The sequence below is a fragment of the Solanum dulcamara genome, chromosome 10, assembly GCF_947179165.1.
Source record: "Solanum dulcamara chromosome 10, daSolDulc1.2, whole genome shotgun sequence".
In the NCBI taxonomy this organism is placed as follows: Eukaryota; Viridiplantae; Streptophyta; class Magnoliopsida; order Solanales; family Solanaceae; genus Solanum; species Solanum dulcamara.
In genome coordinates, this window is record NC_077246.1 from 5,412,741 (window position 1) to 5,434,707 (window position 21,967).

Consider the following 21,967-nt stretch of genomic DNA (forward strand, 5'->3'; position numbering starts at 1 on the left):
TAAATCTGTTAGAGTCTTTTAAATTAAGTTTTCTTAATTTCTTTAAAAAATTAAGTGGCGACTCTTTTTTTACTAAAATTGATTTTTTCTTATAAAGATGAAATTAATTTTAAACCGTCTTTTTTCGATATAACAGAAATGGCGACTCTGCTGGGGACTAATTAGGTTCTAACCATTAGATTTGATTGCTTATTTGACTAACTATTTGGGTTTGTAATAATTAGTAATTCTTGTTTTCCTTAATTGTGCAATTATGTGTTTAATTTATATATTAAATTGTTATTTGCATTTCATAGCATTTTTCCTATTTAATGTATAGTATATTAAAGAACGATTTTGCGGTACCGCAGTTGGGCTTTTTATACTTAACCCTTTTCGGAACGATCGACAATTTATTGATACGTCATGCGTCCAATGGTTGTCGTAAGTTCCAGCCTGAGTTGTCCGCTTGGGTTACCAGTTTTGCAAAAGTCACTCTTAGTCAACCTAGCGTAGAGCAAAGCCAAATCCCTAATTTAGTGCATTGGCCTAAGATGACCCAATACCCAAGGCGTATTGGGGCCATTAGAAAGACCACCTTGAGTTCAAAACGGCCCTCGGCCTAAATGGACAATCATACCTATATGTTTAAATTTGAAGGTTTTATACGCGGTTTGGCAAACCATTGTCCCTCGGGGTTGGGAGTTGTTTGTTTTTTTTTGTTTTTTTATTTTATTTTTTTTGTAGCTTAGTCTAGTCAAAGAAGGACCTTCAGTGAATGACACTTCATCCAAAAGGCGTTGGCGTTCGGAGATGTCAACAAATCAAGAAAGAAGAATTTTCCACGAAGGCTTAGTTAGGATTGTACCCCTGCGTGGGACTGATTATTTATATCCCTTTTTTCCATTTATGTATCCCCATTCAAATTATTCATAATATTTGTATAAATATAAGTTTTGGGGCAATGGAATGTTTCAAATGACGTAATACATCCTTCAAATCGTTAGGCCTACCTTTGGCACAAAAAGGTCACATATCTGTTTAGGATGCGCAATAATTATTTGTGTGCTATATGCTATAACTGTTTTGTGAATATGTTGCTTTATTTGGAGACATGCTAGTCCACTCTTTTAGATTTTTTTTAGAGCCTCATAAGCATAAATATCATAAATATCGAGTCACTATCGATAGTGCGTCCAAATATTCAATGAGTCTTTAATTTCCTAACAAAATTCGAACTTTGCACTCAAATCATAAACTTTGCTTTCTCATATCCACAAAAAAAAATCAAGTGGTCGAACTACGTAGGACCTGAATTCTCCTTTGTGAGATACGTAGGCAGTCTTTCAAGGCTCGGTCCCTGTTTCTGAAGTTTTCAGTTTTCCTCATTCTTTCAAAGAAATTGAGAACTTTTTCTGCATCTAAGAAAAACAAGGGTACAAAAGTTGAAACGCAAAAAAAAATCTGTGATTCACAAGTCAACTTTTCTCACACATTTATCATAAAATTAATTTTTGTCCGTTTACTCTTTCTTCACCCATAGATTAATTTGTCTTAAAACAAAGCAACATTTATGTGTTTAGAATTATGTGATATTTTGCATTAATTATTACAAGCACAGACTAATACTTTGGCTTTTGAGTTATTTTTCTTTTTCAGGGAAAGACTAATTTATGTCGGAAAACAAACTTGCTTACTTCTCAAAGATCGAGGGTTCAACAAAGTTGTTTCTTTCTTTGTAGGGGCTGTTATCAAAGGACATCATGCGATAAATGAAAGGATCTCAATTTGGAGGTCAATTCCCTCTCCCTAACTAAGAAGTTTTCTTTGTACACAGAAGAGATGACATTATTTCAAGAGAGGGGATCACGGGACAAAGAGTTCATGGGAAATACCGATGACATTAAATTTCACAAGACACCAATACACAGCCTGAAAGATAAATCGGGGGAGTCTTTGACTATGAAATCTTACTCCTATATCTTGTTACTTATTTTTTTATAGAATGGCCCCGCTTTCACACTTTTCTCATATCTTTGCAGGAAAACTGTCCCCGACAATAGTCGGGGATGGTTATAACAATGTATGATTCTTTGAATAGTTGGAAGAATTCAAGTCATAAGAGACAATCCTCAAGAAAAACACAACAACAATAACCAGAGCTCAAGAAATTGGATTTATTGGAGAAGTATCAATTTGAGGAAGAAAGATATAGGGTGATAAACATCCAACGTCTATATTAGATGAAGAATTAAAGAGATACATATTCCAAGAGTCTCCTAAAAAATGATGTAAAAATTCAAGATAAACAAAAAATAGATACTGAGTATGACAGCATAAAATACTGAAAGCAGAGAGCTAAATATTTGGACAAATTATTGGAAACAAGTGTTCAACAGGATGCAAATACTAATTGAGAAATTATAGGAAAGCATAGAAAACATTGAAAGACAATCCTCTCCAGTAGAAGAATTATCCCAGATTCTGAAAAGAGCAGATAATTTCGTACAATTTGTCCTCCAAAATGCACCCGTTATTACCCGTCACAAGGACAATGAGTTATGTTATCTACAATTGTTTGTCAAGTCTGCATGAAGAGAACATCATCAATAAATAAATGTAAAGATTTTACTAGTACTGATGTAAAGGAATCTCGAGACTTCAAATGAGAGGTTTTGGAAAGGGGAATATCGGCAAAGAAGGGATTATTTGGGTCAAAGAATTCTCTAATATATGTTGAACCTGTGTTCAGTAAGGCAGGAGAGACAATTGGTGTAAATTACATAGGAATGGAGATAACTGATCAGATAAGGAAAAGAGAAAAAAAAATGGCAAAATTGCAAGAAGAGATAGTTGTACAGAAAGCCAAGGAGACTGAACTTAACAGAGAAAACTATGCGAGAAAAACAAATGCTTGCAACCATGTCTCATTAGATTAGATCCTTTTGTTAGGAGTGGTCAATATGATCGAGATTTTTTCTACCATAAAATTGGATAAGGAACATCGTCAGCTTGTGAATGTAATATTGTCTTCAGAAGATTTGGTTCTTCAACTAATAAATGACATCATTGACCTTTCCAAAGTCGATTCAGGAGTAATGAAGTTGGAAGCCACAACATTCCGACCAAGGGAGGTTATAAAGCACGCTGCAGCATCTCCACAGAAAATATTAACATTGGAAGACCACACCAAGTTTGTCTAAAGCTCTAAATTATTTTATATATCATATCTGCAAGAACTACGCACACCTGATTCTCATCTCGATGAGATACGTAGGCAGCCCTTCTTGGGTTCGGTATTTCTTTTTTCAAAAAAAAAATGATTAAAAAAATAGAAAATAAATAAAATAATAAATTGTGTACATATGTTAAGTGTCATATCTTCTTGATTGGAACGAATACAGTTAGGAGCATGCAAAATATTTGGTATGATGAAAATGATTGGCTTTGTGGTAAACCATAGCTTCTGTTGGTATCTTTCATTCGTACTTTTGTGATGCTTGAAAATTCTCTTGCGGGCATTCAAGGTAAGAATATAACCAACCTCATGGCTTCATGTGCATTGTGTGGTGAGCTTTAGATTAAAATTCAATTGCATCGCACTATTGATCTAGAACTTGGCCTGATATGTTTGTTGAGGCGAAATCCTGAGTTATATTTGGTTTGAGAAAGGATTGTAGGCCTTTTTTGACCCGATTGTGCCTTTCAGAGCCTACCAAATAACATTAATCCCTAGTTTTCCCACTTTGAGCCTAAAACCTTTTCTTTGGACAACCACATCTTAGCCCTTTCCCTTCTGAGTGCTTACATGCACTATCCCTCTCTTGGCCCAACCTCCTTGAGCGCACCAAAAACGCGCAAATTATAGAAGAAGATCCAACTTTGAAATTGCCAAAGGCAAAAGACGTAAAGTCTCCAAAGTCAAGAAAGCAAAGACGACTTTCTCATAAAAAATATAAAAAGAACAACCTCCTACAAGGTCGATGTAAGACAAAAAGGAAACTACTCCAACAAAAAAGGAGAAACCTCAAAAAGGAACGAAAAGAGAAAAGCTCTAACAACTAAGGACTCAAAGAAGTCAAGACAAAAGAAAGAGGTGAAAAGAGGAAAAACTCTATCAAATAAAGACTCGAAGAAGTTGAGACAAAAGAAAGAGGATTAGACGTCAAAGGCGTATCAATCATCAAAAGCACAAATTCAGTGTGATGCTCAAGGAGAGATTAAGTCACTTTTATCCCAAATTAATATCTCACCCGTTCCCTAAGCCTACATTACAAACCAATAAACAAGCCTTATATGATCTCATTCCAAATATTCTCACATTAGTGGAAACTTACATGCAGGCCAAGCATATGGTATCACAGTTGCATGCGTTGAACTTTCTTGAGAGTGTGAGTGCACTTTGTAAAATGTTCTCAAATCAAACACTTCATATATGTGCGAAATAGAACTTTCTTTGTTGTGAGGGCACTTGAAACATGACGATTGGTATAATTCTAAACCTTTGTTGGAAGCAGGATGAAAAAAATCTTGTCGACACTTAAGTATGTTTAAGGTACTACTTGAAGCTATAGGAATTACCTTGAAGTCAATCTCAGTTATAAGAAAGGAAATGAGAAATATTTCTATGCATTCCTAACTTTTGATACCAATTGTAGTCAAATTTTGACTATCTCTTTGCAGTCACTTAAAAAAAAAAAAAAACGCTTGCATTTGTCCTTTGAAAGTGGATAGTTTGCTCTAAATAATGTAACATTAGAGTAATCTCATTGATGTGAGATGCCTATTTTACTTCATTGGATCGTCCATATCAAACAGGTGGAATATCTCGTGTTTTTAAGCTGGAAATATTGTAAGTAATACAGTTTTTCATGTCATTATGCTCATATTACACATGTGTCTACTGATTATCTTGTCTCAGATTTTGCAGCATTCATCATCCAGAGAATTGGAACTACATTTGACCTGATTCCTGCACCAACAGGATATGTAGGCGCCACAATGGCTCGGTCATGTTCCCCGTAAGATTTTCATTTCTCCCTTTTAATGAAAACTGGGACAGAATTTTTGAGATCTTCTCAAAAATTCAGAAGAAGATACTATCTCCAGCAAGTCAAGATTGGAGATCATGTTAATATATGCAACTGGGACAGAATTTTTGAGAAGATCTCAAAAATTCCATCAAGAATTGTCAGAAGTTCGAAGTCAACTTCAAATAATCTCCAACATTGCTAGAATGAAGCGAACTCAAATTCAAGTTGCGAGCCACCAAGGCCTCGTATAACTTCTATCAAAGACATGAGTTCCAACGAATACGAGTTGTTCAAAAAAAAATAAAATAAATAAATAAATAAATAAAATAAAAATAAAAATAATAAAAAATAATAAAAAAAAATTTGTCAAATTATCCAAGAAGATGACAATGCATTTCATTTCCATTGCATAATCATTTGCCAAGAGAGTAATTTTCATTTCCATTGCATTTTCATTGCCAAGAGGGCCATTGCATTTTCATTTGCCAAGAGGGCCATTCATATTTTATTTTATTCATATTATATTATCGGAGGTGGTAATATCATTTGCCAAGAAGGCCATTCATATTTTATTGCATTCATATTATATTACCGGAGGTGGTAATATCATTGCCAAGAGGGCCATTGCATTCATCATTGCCAAGAGGGCCATTGCATAATCATTGCCAAGAGGGCCATTGCATTCATATTATATTACCGGAGGTGGTAATATCATTGCCAAGAGGGCCATTGCATTCATCATTGCCAAGAGGGCCATTGCATTTTCATTGTCAAGAGGGCCATTACATTTTCATTTGCCAAGAGGGCCATTCATATTTTATTTTATTCATATTATATTATCGGAGGTGGTAATATCATTTGCCAAGAAGGCCATTCATATTTTATTGCATTCATATTATATTACCGGAGGTGGTAATATCATTGCCAAGAGGGTCATTGCATTCATCATTGCCAAGAGGGACATTGCATTTTCATCTGCCAAGAGGGCCATTCATATGTTATTTTATTCATATTATATTACCGGAGGTGGTAATATCATTGCTAAGAGGGCCATTGCATTCATCATTGCCAAGAGGGCCATTGCATAATCATTGCCAAGAGGGCCATTGCATTCATATTATATTACCGGAGGTGGTAATATCATTGCCAAGAGGGCCATTGCATTCATCATTGCCAAGAGGGCCATTGCATTCATCATTCCCAAGAGAGCCATTGCATATTCATTGCCAAGAAGGTCATTGCATATATCCTACCAATGGATTTTCATTTGTCCTACCAATGGACATTCAACATATCCTACCAATGGATCTTCATTTGTCCTACCGCTGGACAGATAGTTATTTTTTCAAGCATCCTATCAATGGATCACCATCCTACCGTTAGTGCAGCATTATCCTACCAACGAATCAATGAGGATTTTTCCAACATGCAAAAAGGATGAAAGAAAGTGCGAATGACATCAAAGAGGATGCAGCACAATGTGGAATCCTTTTAGCAGCGAACTGGGACACAGTCCAAAGAATAATGTCAAATTCATAGGACACGAGCTAAGGAAATGACTTCCACCACAATAAACTACATTTCTATCGGAAGGCGTGTGGTTATTTCGGGTTCATTCATAATTCAAAACTCGTACCAACCCCTTTTCAGAAAGATGAAAATGAAGTCGGCCAAAATTGGATTTGTCAATTTTCTTTGTCCAGGATCTCTTTTATCGATCATATCCAAAGAAAGGGACAGCTGTTGACACCCAATTTTGACCATCCACAACGCAAATTAGCTATCGATTTTTTTTGAATTCGAACATTTTGAAATAATTAGCTTTTATAAAAAAAAAAATAATAATAATAATATATGTATATATATATTTTTTTTTTCATATTATTCTTAACTATTTTTATCTTTATATAAATTTTAGTATAACATACATATTTCTATATAACTATATCTTTGATTACTATTTATGTTATTATTCGAAAATTATCTCAAAAGATTTTTTTTTTACTACTAAATAAATTTTAGTTAGGTTAGTTTAATTATGGTTTGTATTTTTGAAAATTTTAGTTTTTTCTAAAAATAAAAATAAATAAATAAAAAATATCCTTTCTTTTCTTTTTTCATTATCAAACAACTATCCATCTCTCTCTCTCTCAAAAAACTCACTTCTTCACTATCTCTCTCTCTATCTCAAAAACTCACTTCTTCACTATCTCTCTCTCTCTCAAAAAACTCACTTCTTCACTCTCTCTCTCTCTCTCTACACTCTCTTCATCTTCTCAAAAAAAAAAAAAAAAAACAAGACAAGTTACCCTCCTCACCATGCTCTCCCATTATCTCTCAATCTCTCTCCTCTTACATACCACCGAATACTTCTCTTCCACTCGTCTCCGGCGAGAGCTCCGACGAAACACGCAGGAAAAGCCACCAAGCCGCCGCTAGACTAACAAGACGAGAGGTTTAAGACGGATCTTTACAAATCCGTCTTGGTATGGTTTCGTTTAACTTTATTTTTCTATATATGTTGTGTTCTTTTAGATCTAAAAGTTCATTCTTTTTTTTATGATTATTGTGTATATGTTGGGTTGATTACATCTTGTGTTTGGTGTTCTTGATAAGTTTTCTTGCTTGGAAGATTTAGATCTTTCTCATGTTAGACTCTTTTTACTGATTTTGTTTTCATAACAAATGTTGGGCTGATTAATTACTCTAACCATTATTGTTATTTTCTTGCTTATAAGATTCATATTGTTCACATGTTACTACATCACTTTAATTCTTTATTTTTTGCTCCAAATGATTTGCTAAACTCGAGATTCAAAGATTTTTTGTTCATTCATAATTGATTAAGATTGCAAAGCATATTTATGTTATTTTTGTTGTTGTTGTTGTTCATGTTCATGTTCATGTTCATGTTCATATTTATGTTCTTACACTTTAATTATGTTCATGTTTATATTCTTGTATTTAATTAAGGTTTTATGTTCTTACATTTTAATTATGTTCATGTTTATATTTTTGTATTTAATTAAGGTTTCATGTTCTTACATTTTAATTATGTTCATGTTTATATTCTTGTATTTAATTAAGGTTTCGTGTTCATATTCATGTTCTTACATTTTAATTATGTTCATGTTTATATTCTTGTATTTAATTAAGTTTTTTTTTACGGTGAGATTGTTATTATTTGTTATTGTCTAAATGCATATCTTTTAATTTGGGTATCTATTTGATTAGCTAATTGATAACCGATATTTTATTTTCTTGATTTAGATTTGGGAAATGTTTAATATTTTGCTAATCAGGCATAATTTGTTGATTGAAATATTTGACTGTTAAGAAATAATTATAGTATTTTTTTTACAAAATTTGCTAGCATGTAGTAATTATTTTGGCATTTATCACAATTAATTTTGTCTCCCTTTATTAAATTTGAAATAAAGTTGTTATCCTACTACTTTAAATAAAGTTATTACCCTACTACTTTAAATAAAGTTATTTCACCACTACTTTAAATAAAATTATTACCCTACTACTTTAAATAAAGTTATTACCCCACTACTTTAAATAAAATTATTACCCTACTACTTTAAATAAAGTTATTACCCCACTACTTTAAATAAAGCTATTACCCTACTACTTTAAATAAAGTTGTTACCCTACTACTTTAAATAAAGCTATTACCCTACTACTTTAAATAAAGTTGTTACCCTACTACTTTAAATAAAGTTATTACCCTACTACTTTAAATAAAGTTGTTACCCTACTAATTTAAATAAAGTTATTACCCTACTACTTTAAATAAAGTTATTTCACCACTACTTTAAATAAAGTCATTACTCTATTACTTTAAATAAAGTCATTACCCTACTACTTTAAATAAAATTATTTTACTACTACTTTAAATAAAGTTAGTACCCACTTCTTTAAAATAAGTTTTAAATAGTTTTTTTTATTATTTGGAGGGATGATTACATGCCTACTACTTATGTAACAGACTTTATTTTGGCCGATGAAGAAATTACTGTTGCTTTCCAAGGCCTCCCATGTTCATAAGACGGTTTTTATTTTTGTATTAGTATTATTATTATTATTGTTATTATTTTTATTTTTATTATTACTATTTATATTATTTATTATTAACATGTTTACTAAGTATTTCTACAGGCGCTGGAGCAAAATTGACTGATATGCAATTTTATGTATATCTGATATACAAGAAAACTGTTGGTTGTATGCACTAATATACAGTGTATATATACAGTTGTGATATACATCAGAATTGGCCCCAAAGCCCAAAACGCAGGTGGCCCAACAGCTTAGTCCAGACGTTCAGAAACTAAGTGTCGGGCCATATTTTTATATGTTCATTACTTATTTTTATTTATTATTTTATTGATTCGGTTTGTAATAATTAATTAATTCATGTCGTTCATGATTTTCTTAGCTATTAATTTTAATTTGTTTTAACCTAATTAGATTCCCCTAAAGATAAACCAATTCATGTTAATTTATTCTTAAAATAATTTTCTATATTTACTTAGTCATTGATAAACTTTTACTTCTTTATATATATATATATACATGTATATTATAATCAAATATTTAAGTTTTATCAATTTTGTTATTTATTTTTTTTATTTTTTTTTATAAAAATAATTTCAAAGTCTTCGTTTTCTTTTAAATTAATATTTCCCAAAGTTAGTCAAATAAATTTCAAATCGTTGGATAACCGCATGTTAGCGGCTATTTTAAGTGCTAAAACCTTCTTAAAATAGTAATATGAACCTCGTACCCTTTTTCTCTAAATTTTTAAGACTTAAATCTGTTAGAGTCTTTTAAATTAAGTTTTCTTAATTTCTTTAAAAAATTAAGTGGCGACTCTTTTTTTACTAAAATTGATTTTTTCTTATAAAGATGAAATTAATTTTAAACCGTCTTTTTTCGATATAACAGAAATGGATTCATGTATTCATTCACATGAACACCAAGATGAGATTTCATTTTTATCATAATTTGTCTTGAGGATGAGATTGATGGTTTTTATGTATAATAAAAAAATATTGCTTTCAAAGTGAAATGATGTATTTTTTTATGAGTTTGATAAAATTGAATATTGAGTTAAATGAGGATTTTGGAGCAAGATGTTTGATGATGATGTGAATGATGTTTATCTTTAACAAAGGTAAAATGATTGATGAAGAGGTTATGTTGATGATGAAGTTTTAAGATGAAATGGATTGGAGTTTAATGTGATTACATAATATGATTTACATAATTCGATTTGATTGAAGTCTAATGAGCATTTTGAGTATAAATGATTGTTTGAGAAGGAATTTTTAAAATGATTTGTGAATGTTTTTGTATAAATTATTTATGCACTATTTTGAGTTTAAAGAATGATTATCTTCATCTTTAATTTAGAAAGAGTTTAAGCATCAGTTGAGGTTTGAGAAGTCACTTAATTATTATTTTGAGCATGAATATTTCGAGTATAAATGAGTTGAGTATTTTTACATTAAAACGTCTATTTTGTGATTGAGTTGAGGGGTTAAAATAATATTTTAAATGCATTTAATATTTACTGCATTCATTGAGTTGAGATTTTAACAAATTTAAAGAGAAGAGTTTGATGATTGAGATGAGTTGATTTTGAAAGAAGGTCCAATGAGACCAGATTGATTGAGTTTTGAAAAGAGTCCAATGAGACTAAATGAGTTGATTTGAAACTAAGTCCAAAGAGACTAAATGAGTATTTTGAGTATTTTACTCACCTGATAGATATGAGCATATTGAGCCTTGAGAGGAGTATTGAGAACCGAATTGGGTAAGAGTATAGTCCATACTCGAATCCTATGAACTACGTAGCCAATGTAGGAAGGGATTAGACCATTAAAGTCAGATGTTTCCCTATTTCATTGTCCTGAAATGATAGGACTTGATTGATTGATGGATCCATGATTCGTTGATTCATTCATACCCTGGCAAAATATTGAACGGATGTGGCAACAACATCGGCTTGTTGTACATCACTAGATCATAGGTGATGTTTGTAGGTTAGAGAAACTACAAATTGAGTGGATTGTGCATTATATGATTAGTTCGATTGAGATTGTAGATGATTGAGTCCAATTGTAAAACATTGCTAAATTCTAATTTGCATGTCTATTGAGTTGAGTCATTTGACTTTATTGTTGAGTTGATTATATATGATTAGATTGGATTGGATGGTATGTGATTGGATTGTATACGATTGGATTGGATTGGATTAGATCGGATTGTATATGATTGGATTGGATGGAATTATAAATGGTTGGATTGAATTGGATTGTATATGATTGAATTGGAGTGTATACGAATGGATTGGATTGGATCGGATTGTATATGATGGGATTGGATCGAATTGTAAATGACTGGATTGAATTGGATTGTATATGATTGGTCTTTGTCTAAACTGTGTTCTTACTTTAGACTTGTGACACCTTGATTGAGTGTCCCATATCTTTCTGACTTGAGATATTTGAACCGATATTATTCTATCTTGATACATGTTTCATTCTATCATATTACATACTCGTACATTCCATGTACTGACGTCCATTTGAACCTGCATCATTTCATGATGCAGAGAAAAGTTTAAGAGATCATCAATAGGCGCATCGTTGAGGATCTATTCACACTCAACTTATTGGTGAGTCCTTTCCTACATTCGGAGGATACCACTATTGTTATTCTTGCGTCGAGTTTAGTCTTTTTATTTTGATTTGAGGTAGACATGAACCTGTCATTGGCACCAATTAGATAGTAGTGATAGAGGCTTCATAGACTAGATATTGATGGGTCGAATGAGTATTTTATTTTCTTGAATTGTTCTTGTCAGACTATTTAATGACATAGATTGGAGCTTGATTTGTTGGCCAATGACCTTTCTTTCTTGAGCTAGATTGTTTGAATGGATATGTGATCAGGTCAAGTAGTTCGCTTAGGAGGCAGTAATGGTTTCTGAGCGCCGGCCACGTCTAGGGTACCCTCCCAGGGCGTGACAAATTTGGAGAGGGATTTCTAGTGGGATTTCATTGGTAAGTTATTTTGACTCTACTTTGTCATTTCCCAATGATTAATTATTAATTTTAACATGAATTTGGGGATTTCAATGAGTGAAAATGGCCCTTTTTCAAGAACATTGAGAATTTCTTAAAATGTTGATTGTGACTTGATTTGGGATGGGTTTTTGAAATGGTTTACACTACTGAGTTCCTAAGACTAAGAGGAACAATTTCATTCAAAAATTCTCGAATTTAACCCCTATTTTTGAAGTCGAATTTTGAGCCTTTAACCTTTTTTTTCGCCAAATTTTGTGTTCTTAGTATCGTTGGATGTGGTTTCTAATTATGAAACAATACTTGGATAGATTGTGGCAATTCAAAATATAATCAGGAGGGCAAGGCTCACGTGGATTGATTGATCATATCTTGGTTAAGGCAAGTGGACTTTTAAAACTCTGTGAATCTCTTAGAATCTCAAATATCACATTGTATATATGTTAGGCGTAATAGGGATGAGGTTACGGGTTTAATTATGATATGAAATAATCTAAAATTAATCAATGGGGTTAATAAAAGATGATGTGTGTCATTATTGAGAATTGAATATTACATGTCATGATCTAGATATCTATGTGTATTTGCTGAAATACATGATAGTCTAATTATGTGTCACACCCCGGGAGGGTACCCTAGACGTGGCCGGCACTCGAAAACTATTGCTGTAACATCCCCTAAAAATGTTGTATACGATGTTTCAATTTTTGCCTAAACATGATATAGTCTCTGTATTTTGGTCATAACTTTTCATAGGAATATCCAAATTGAGTGATTCAAATTTCTGAGTAACCAAACAATCATTACCTACAACTTTTATGAAGACCATATTTTAATATTCGGAGGTTAAGTAGGTCAAATAAATTAATCTTTGTAAGGTAGGATGCTGTGACGGAAATGAGTGTTTATAGAAGAAAAATCATATCTCACTGTAGCTTTATCCAAATTGGTTGATTCTTGAACGATATGAAACTAGACTTCCATATCTACAATTCTTATGAAGACACCAAATCCTAATAAGGAATTTATCTTATTCAAACGTAGCTCCCAAAAAGAGTATTCTGTCAAAGATAACTCATTTCACCTACCATAGAAAGATCTAGATACATTTGACATCACTCATGACATAAATTGTCCTCCATTTAACATCATCCATGACATCAATATATTCCACTAAATTTTCAGATTTTTATTTATAATTATTTTATTTATTGTTAGGTCCTCTTTCCCACCTATAAATACCCACCTTATTTCCTCATTTTATTCATCAAGCTTTCTCAAGCAAATCTTCTCTCTATACACTTCTTTACACATTCTCAAATATAGTTTTAGTTCTTAGTAGTGAAGAAATACTATTCCGGTAATTCATATATTCCGGGTAGTACACAAAACGTTCCGGCAAGGAGAGAAGCTAGGACTCAAGAGTGGTCATTAAGTCTTCCGGTACCAACTAAAGCTTCGGTTTCCAGGTATGTAAGGCTTCAATGAGAGTATTCCTTCCACTCTCATGCCTAAATTATTTTGATTATATGATAAATTATATTTATTTTCTTTAAGGTCTACTCTAAGTTATGTGTGTATTTATCCATGGGTTCTTCCACCCATGTAGTCCAAAAACTCTTTCAATTAAATATCTTGATTTCAAGTAATATTTTCTTATGTTAATTTTTATTTTTACTTAATAGTATGAATCATGGTTAAACTAATGATTATTGCTCTATTTTGATGCAACATAATTTCATATGTATGAATTGATGATTTACAAGTAAACCCTCTAATTATCTATTTAAAGGTTCTTGAAATTCATGGTGGGTTGTTTAAAGCATGATTTTTAATTAATGGATTTCAAAGTATTTATGTATATTTATTTACATACATATTTCAAGTTGAAGTGATTTGAACCCACCAAGTTTTACTATGTTTTTAATAAAGTTTGACTTGAAAGCTTTGACTCCAAATAAATATTTATGAAAGTAATATCTATGATCAAAAAGGGAGTCTTATGAAATGAAAGAATGATGAAATGATATGAATCATGGATTCTTTATGCAATAAGGACAATTCTTGCATATTTGAATTATCAAATGTTTTAATGAGCTATTCTACCGAATATGATGTTTGAATTCTCAAGTTATATGCTATAAATATTTTGAAGTATAAACTATTCCGTGGGATTGACTTAGCACCGAATGAGGCATTGAGGTGGGATTCGGTAAGGGAATCCTAGTAGCAACCCCTTGTCTCATTAACTATGTGCCAACATAGGAGCCCTTGTAGGCTTAGGCTAATGGATCCATAAATAGCCCTTAAAGTTAAAGTTAAAGAAATGAATAAAGTTGACGGAGTTCTACCCGGCAAGTAGTCTCCCCGGCCAACGTAGGGGGTTATGTTGGATTCCATGTAATAGCTCGCATGGTCTTAAATGTCGGTTATGATTAATTTCCCACAAAATGAATGTTTTAAAGAATATATATATGATTTATTATGCATACATTAAATTATGTTCCATAGTACATAAACTTTTAATGTTTCCTCAATGTTCATGCATCCTTACATACTTAGTACATTCAAAGTACTAACGCATACTCTTTTGCCTACATGATATCACCATGTAGGGATCATCGCTCCTCCTCGTTCTCCTCCACGTGGCTAGTTGAGACTTCGTTTGAAGACTACTTTTGGTGAGTTCCCATGTTCCGGGAACAATACTCCTTTATATTTCTAACTTATGATATGTTAAGACGTTTTACTATGAAATTTCTTCTATTATGATTAAGGGTGAGCTAGGGACTTGTCTTAGCCCCGTTAAATCAAATAGTTAGAAGTATTGTTGGACATATGTAAGTTGAAGATTTATTATGATTTCCGCTTGTTTATTTATCATCATTACCTATGAAAGGCTAAAAGAATGCTAAGAGGCTTGTTTGAGGTACTTTCGGGTTTCTCATTCGCCATGTCACGTCTAGGCCCTAGGCTTGGGTCGTGACTATTGTGGCCTTCAAGTGAACCACTTGGTCCAATCACACTTCCATTCAGTCACATTCTATTAGCGAAAGACTCAAATCACAAGGATACTATTCATAATTAAGGCCAAAGGACAACCACATATCCAATCAACAACTAGCAAGAATAAAACTAGTCAAAATGAAAAATTCAACATCATCCACACTCTAGTCTATGAAGCCTCTACCAATAATCTAGGATGTGCCAATGACAGGTCCATGGCTACCAAAAATCAAAATAAAAGAAAACTAATCAAAGCTAAAAAGATAATTTCGGTATCATCCGAAAAAAAGGAGGACTCACCAACTAGATGGAAGTGAATAGATCTTCAACGGTGCACCGACTGATGATCTCTACTACCTGTCTCTACATCATGAAATGATGTAGGCCAAATGGAGTCAGTACGTGGAATGTATGAGTATGTAAAATGACCGAATGAAACAAACATCAAGGAAGAATCAAATCAACTCGGAATCTCAACTTAGAGGAAGGAACAACTCAACCAAGTGTCCTAAGTCTAAATAAGAATATGGTTTAGACAAGACCAATCACATACAATTCAACCCAATTCGACTCAGAGTACTATCAAGACCTATATGGGAGTTTCTCTTATCCGACAACCATCACTTATGAGCCAGTGATAATACAATAAGCCGATGTTATTGCCACATTCGTTCATACCTTGCCAGGGTAAGAACGAATCAATCAATCATGGATCCAAAACCAATCAAGTCCTACCATGTCAGGACAAAAATTTGGGAAATATCCAACTTTAACAGTCCAATCCCCTCCTATGTTTGGCGATGTAGTTATTGGATTCGAGTTATTACTTACTCTCACCCAATTCGGTGCTCGATACTCCTCTCAAGACTCAATGCTTATAAGACTTTATACAATCAAATCAATTTAATCATATTGACGAGTCTCATTTGGACCCTTGTTAATTCATCAATTTTATCACAATCAACATCTCAACCAATCATACCATCCAATCAATCCAAATCACATCTTTCGAGAGTAGTTTAAATATGTATTTATGGTGAAATCTTTTGGGAACTTTACAAATCTTTTGGGAACTCATTAAGACTCCAAGACTCTAAATCAACAATTTAAGATACTCAAAATATTTAAGTTTTTAACAAAAATATATTCAACAACTCATATCAACCGACTCTTAGATATAAAAATTATGTATAACAATTCATATCAATCAACTCATATAAACATAAGCATTTATCAATTTTTTGACTCAACAACATCAACATAACAAAAATTAAGTTAATAGATGAAAAGGACTCATTTGGACATAAATCTATCAAGAATCTCCATTCTTATGAACATTTAATCTCAAAGAAGATGTAGGGCACATGAGTGAATTCAACCCATGCTTTGAGTATCCTTACATACCTTAGAGTAGATTTTGAAAAAACCTTATTGTTAGGTCTTCAATGGGAAGCTTGAATCCTTAAATTTTGAGGTCACATCTTGTTAGAGATGGATTGAGAGAGAAAAGGATAAAGATTAGGGTTCTTTAGAGAGGCAAAAGACTGAAAAATATGGTCCAAAATGTTCCAAGTTAGTGTATAGATGTTTAGAGAAAATGTCCAAGTTGCCCTTCATTAAAAATCTGGAAAAATAGGCTAAAACCCTTCTAGCGCTATAGTGGCGCGCCGTGCCACTACGGCGCCAAGCCTAAAATTTCTAAAATCTGGAAAATGGGCTTAAAAACTCTACAAGTGCTTTATTTGCGCGTCACGCCAAGGGCCAAACTACTGAGGCTAGTTTCTGGCGCTATAGTGGCATCGGGCGCCACTGGAGCGCCAGGACTAAAATTCCTGTAGTGATAGTCTGTCATAAAATAGTCATAACCTTTGACTTCGAACTCCAAAAATTGATATCTTTGAGGAGTTGGAAAGAAGACTAAAATACCTTTAATTTGATAGGTTATGGGCCATCCAGTTCATTATATTCAAAGAGATATGGTCGTTGGGAGTTGACCATTATACAGACTCATTCGGAAACTTAGCCGAGATGAATTCTTTAGACTTGGCTTGGTTTTAGGGATCCCTTGTGACCCTAAATCACATATAATACCCTTAAATTACTTGGGAATTTCTCCTAAGTCATGGATGCACTTTAAAATCATCGAGTACGATCCTATACGTACATGAAGAATGGTCTGAATCTTAGTGAAAAAATTTAGGGTGTTACATTATGATTGAAGTTGGTTTGAATTTGTTATTCCTCATTACTTGTGTGAGCATGTTGTTTGCATTGGTTGTGAAAAACTATGATGAGAGGCATATGATTATGAGACCGAGGTTATTTCAGGTTAGAGATATAATATTGCCGAGGTCATTTCTGGCAAGAGATTGATAGGCCGAGGTCATTTCCGACAGAATCATATTATCGAGGTCATTTCCAGTGGGATATATTACTGAGGTTATTTTCAAAAGGATTATATTACCGAGACCTTTTCTACTAGGATTATATTTCTGAGGTTATTTCTGGCAGAATTATATTGCCGAGGTCATTTCCGGTTAGGTTGTAGGACTGATATCATTTCTGGTCGGAAATTATAAGACTGAGGTCATTTTCGATCAAAGTTATTATGTCAAAGTCTTTGTCGACAACTACACGCATGCATGACCATTAAGTGTGCATATACATATTTTGCATATCTGTGTATGACCATTTTGATGCCTAATTGTGACTTGTGGCTATTTGTATGATATATCTTATGATATTAAGTTGTGATCTGAACCTTTTTGAACTATTTAGTATGAACTGTTAGGTTGGGCTGATTTCTGTGCAGGTTGTAGTTTTGGAGGTTTGGTTGGGTCAGAAAGGAGTTCATGAATTCTATCAGATTTACTTAGTTTTTCTAGTTAGCTTTCTAGGTACCGAATTGTTTGGTACTCACCCTTGATTCTACATTTGTGTAGATTCCGAGCCTGGATTTTGATCAACATTTCTTTTTGATCATTCAAGGCTGCCAGGAGTTTGGAGAGGTAGTTATTGATATCTAGCGTACTCTCAAATTTTCTGTATTTTTATGCTCGACTCTAATTAAGAGTTGAAGACATATTGAAACTTGTATTTCATTTCAATTGTGTATTTTTTAGCGGCTTGTACATGTGACAACCAATCTTTGCGGATATTTAAGTTGATAGACTTTCGCTTTTGTTTATTATTTACTTATTTAGACCGTTTCCGCTTTATTTACCAAAATGTTAGGTTTTAGGCTGACTTGTCCAGTTGGAAAGGACAGGTGCCATCACACCCAGATTCAGGTTGTGACATTAATAAATAAAATTATTATTTGATTATAAATAAAATTATTATTTGATTAAAAATAAAATATTTATATTCACTAGTGATGGTGGAGATGTTTTATAGTGGTTGTGGTAGTCATAGTTGATGTTAGTGGCTAGTAATGGTGATATTGATAGTTGTGATAGTGGAGGTGGTTGGTGTTATAGTAACTGAAGTGTTTGTGATGGTTGGTAGAAGTGGTGGTAATGATGGTTTAATTGGCTGATGTTAGTAGTTGGCAGTATTGGTGGTGGTGATTGAAGAATGTGTGGTGCTTGACAATGTGTTGGTAGTTGTTGGTGGTGCTAGTTGTGATGGTGGATGTGGTTGGTACGTAGTAGTGATTTATCACAATGGTAGTAGTGACTGGTAGTGGCGGTGGAGGTGGTGACACTTAGGGCTATTTAAAACTGAACCATAATCCATAAGCCAATTGCAAAATTAGATTATTGACTTATTGGTATTGGATTATCAGATAAACGATTGTTGAACGAGTTAAAATTATATAACTAATAATTTATTGGTGTGGAGGTGGGTTACTCAATTATTTTATTGGACAAACTGTTAACTCGTTAAGAATTATCGTAGTTTCATTTTTATCATAAGTATACTTGTTAAATAAATGCTTATATGTATGCACCTTAAAATTTAGACTTTCATATATTTTTAACTGTGATTTATAATTTCAGAATTACCAATTTAAGTAGGGCTAGAAATATTATTTTATTTGATAGGAGACCAATATATCGGTGAGTGAAAGTGAAACAATAAAGTATGAAATGATTGAACCAGTACACCAATGAATAACCGTCCATCAATTATGTCACGCCCCGGGAGGGTACCCTAGGCGCGACCGGCACTCGAAAGCCATTTCTGGCCTTCAAGCGAACCATCTGATTCAGTCACACTATCATTCATTCACATTCACTCAGAGGAAGACTCAATCATAGACACACTATTCATAATATAAGGGCCGAGGGCCAATCACTATCAACTCATCAAAACAAATATAATAAGACTTCTCAAAAATAGCAGTCCAACCTCCCCACATTCTAGTCTATGAAGCCTCTATCAAAGTCTAGGAGGTGCCAATGACAAGCCCATGGCTACCCACAATCAAAATAAAGAAAACGACAACAAAACTATACAGGAAACTCAACATCCTTCGGAAACTAGGAGGACTCACCAACTAGCTGGGAGTGTGTGGATCTTCAACGGTGCGCCAGTTGATGATCTCTAGTACCTGTCTCTGCATCATGAAATGATGCAGGCCAAATGGCGTCAGTACATGAAATATACGAGTATGTAAAATAGCCAAAGAAAACAACATCAGAAGGAACCAAATCAACTCGGGAATCTCAACTCAGAAGGAAATATAACTCAACAAGCGTCCTGAGTCTAAGCAAGAATATAATTTAGACGGGACCAAATCACATACAATCCAACTCAATTGACTCGGAGTACTATCAAGACCTATGTGGGAGTTTCTCTTATCCGACAACTATCATTTATAAGCCAGTGAAAGTACAACAAACTGACGTTGTTGCCGCGTCCGTTCATACTTTTCCAGGGTATGAACGAATCAACCAATCATGGATCCAATCCAACCAAGTCCTATAATGTCAGGACAATAATTTTGGGGAAGCATCCGACTTTAACGGTTCAATCCCCTCTTACGTTTGGCGACGTAGTTATTGGGTTCGAGTATGGACAATACTCTTGCCTAATTTGGTGCTCGATACTCCTCCCAAGACTCAATGCTCATAAAACTCCATCCAATCAACTCAATCAAATCATATCGACAAGTCTCATTACAACCTTGTCACCTCATCAACTCTATCACAATCAAACCTCTCCCAATCATACAATCCGATCAATCCCAATCATATTTTTCAAGAGTAGATTAAATATGCATTTATAACAACATACAAATCTATCCAATCGTTCCTCCATTCATTTAACAAATCTTTTGGGACTCACCACAACTCCAAGTTTTGTTTATTCAACCAATTCAAAATAAACAACACATTTAAGGAAATTAGCATTTTTGTTATAATCCCCATAATCAAGAAAATAAGTAAAGCATGTTTAACAACCCATCTCCATCGACTCATGCTAACAAGAAGATTTTAGAAATTCTTAGCTCAATAACTTTAACACAATAAGAAACAATTTAATAGGTGACAAGACTCATTCAAACATAAACCTATCAAGAAACTCCATTCTCATAGATATCTAACCTCAAGGAAAAATTAGGGCACATGGGTGGAATCAACCCATGCTTGGGTAGCCTTACATACCTTAGAATAGATTCTTGAAGAAACCTTGTTGTTGGATCTTCAATGGCTACTTGAAGTCTTGAAGCTCTTGGAACAAATCCTTGTTGGAAATGGAGGAGAAGAAGAAGATGATGAAAAAGAAAAAGAGAGGATTTTTCTAGGGCTTTTCTAGAGAGAGAGAGGCTAAAAATTATGTTCCCAAATGCTCAAGGATGATACATATATAATTTGGGACAAATTCCCAAATTGCCCCTTCTCAAAAGTTCTGAAAAATAGGCTAAAATGCTCGTAGCGCGAAAGTGGCGCATCGCGCCATTGCAGCGCCAGGTCGATTAGGCCTAAAACCTGCACATCTTTTAGTGGCACGCCGTGCCAAGGACCAAACTACTAAGGTATGTTCTTGGCGCGATAGTGGCCCATCGCGCCCTTACAGCGCGAAGGCCATATTTTCTGGGTTTTGGAAAATAGGCTTGAAAACCCTGCACACCTTATAGTGGCGCACCGCGCCAGGGACCAAACTACTGAGGCGTGTTCCTGGCGCGATAATGGCGCATCGCGCCACTGTGGCGCCAAACCCAAATTCCCAGCAGTTGCATCCCAGGCCTAAAATTTCTGTCGTGCTAGTTCATCTTAGGATCGTCATATCGTTTGACTCCGAACTCCAAAAATTACATTCTTGGTGGCGTTGGAAAGAAGACTCGACAACCTTTAATTTAATAGGTCGTGGGCCACCCAAATTGTCATCTTTCAAGATATAGGGTCGTTAGAAGTCGACCCCTTAAATAAACTCATCCAAAAACTTAGCCACGACGAACCTTTTGGACTTAGCTTGGTCCTAGGGGTCCTTTGTGACCCCACATCACCTCCAACACTCTTCAATTACTCAGGTACTCATCTTAACTCAAGCATATACTTCACAATAAATGAGTTCGACCCTACACGTATACAAAAGAGTTCCGAATCTTAGGGAAAATTTTTGGGGGGTGTTACAAATTATTAATCCAGTATCAAACCAACTGATAACTTATAGGTTGGCTAGCAGATAAGTATATTTAAAAGTTGATATCTGATAAGACAAATTGTTAAGCATAATTATCTGTCTGATCCGTTTAATAAACAACCCTAATGGCACCAAATATAATTAAAATTAATGATGAAGGTGGTAGGTGTATTAAATACTGGTAGTAGTAGTTGACAATACTAGTAGTTGTAATGGCAGAGGTGGTTTGTGACGGTAATAATAGTGGTGGTTGTTATAACA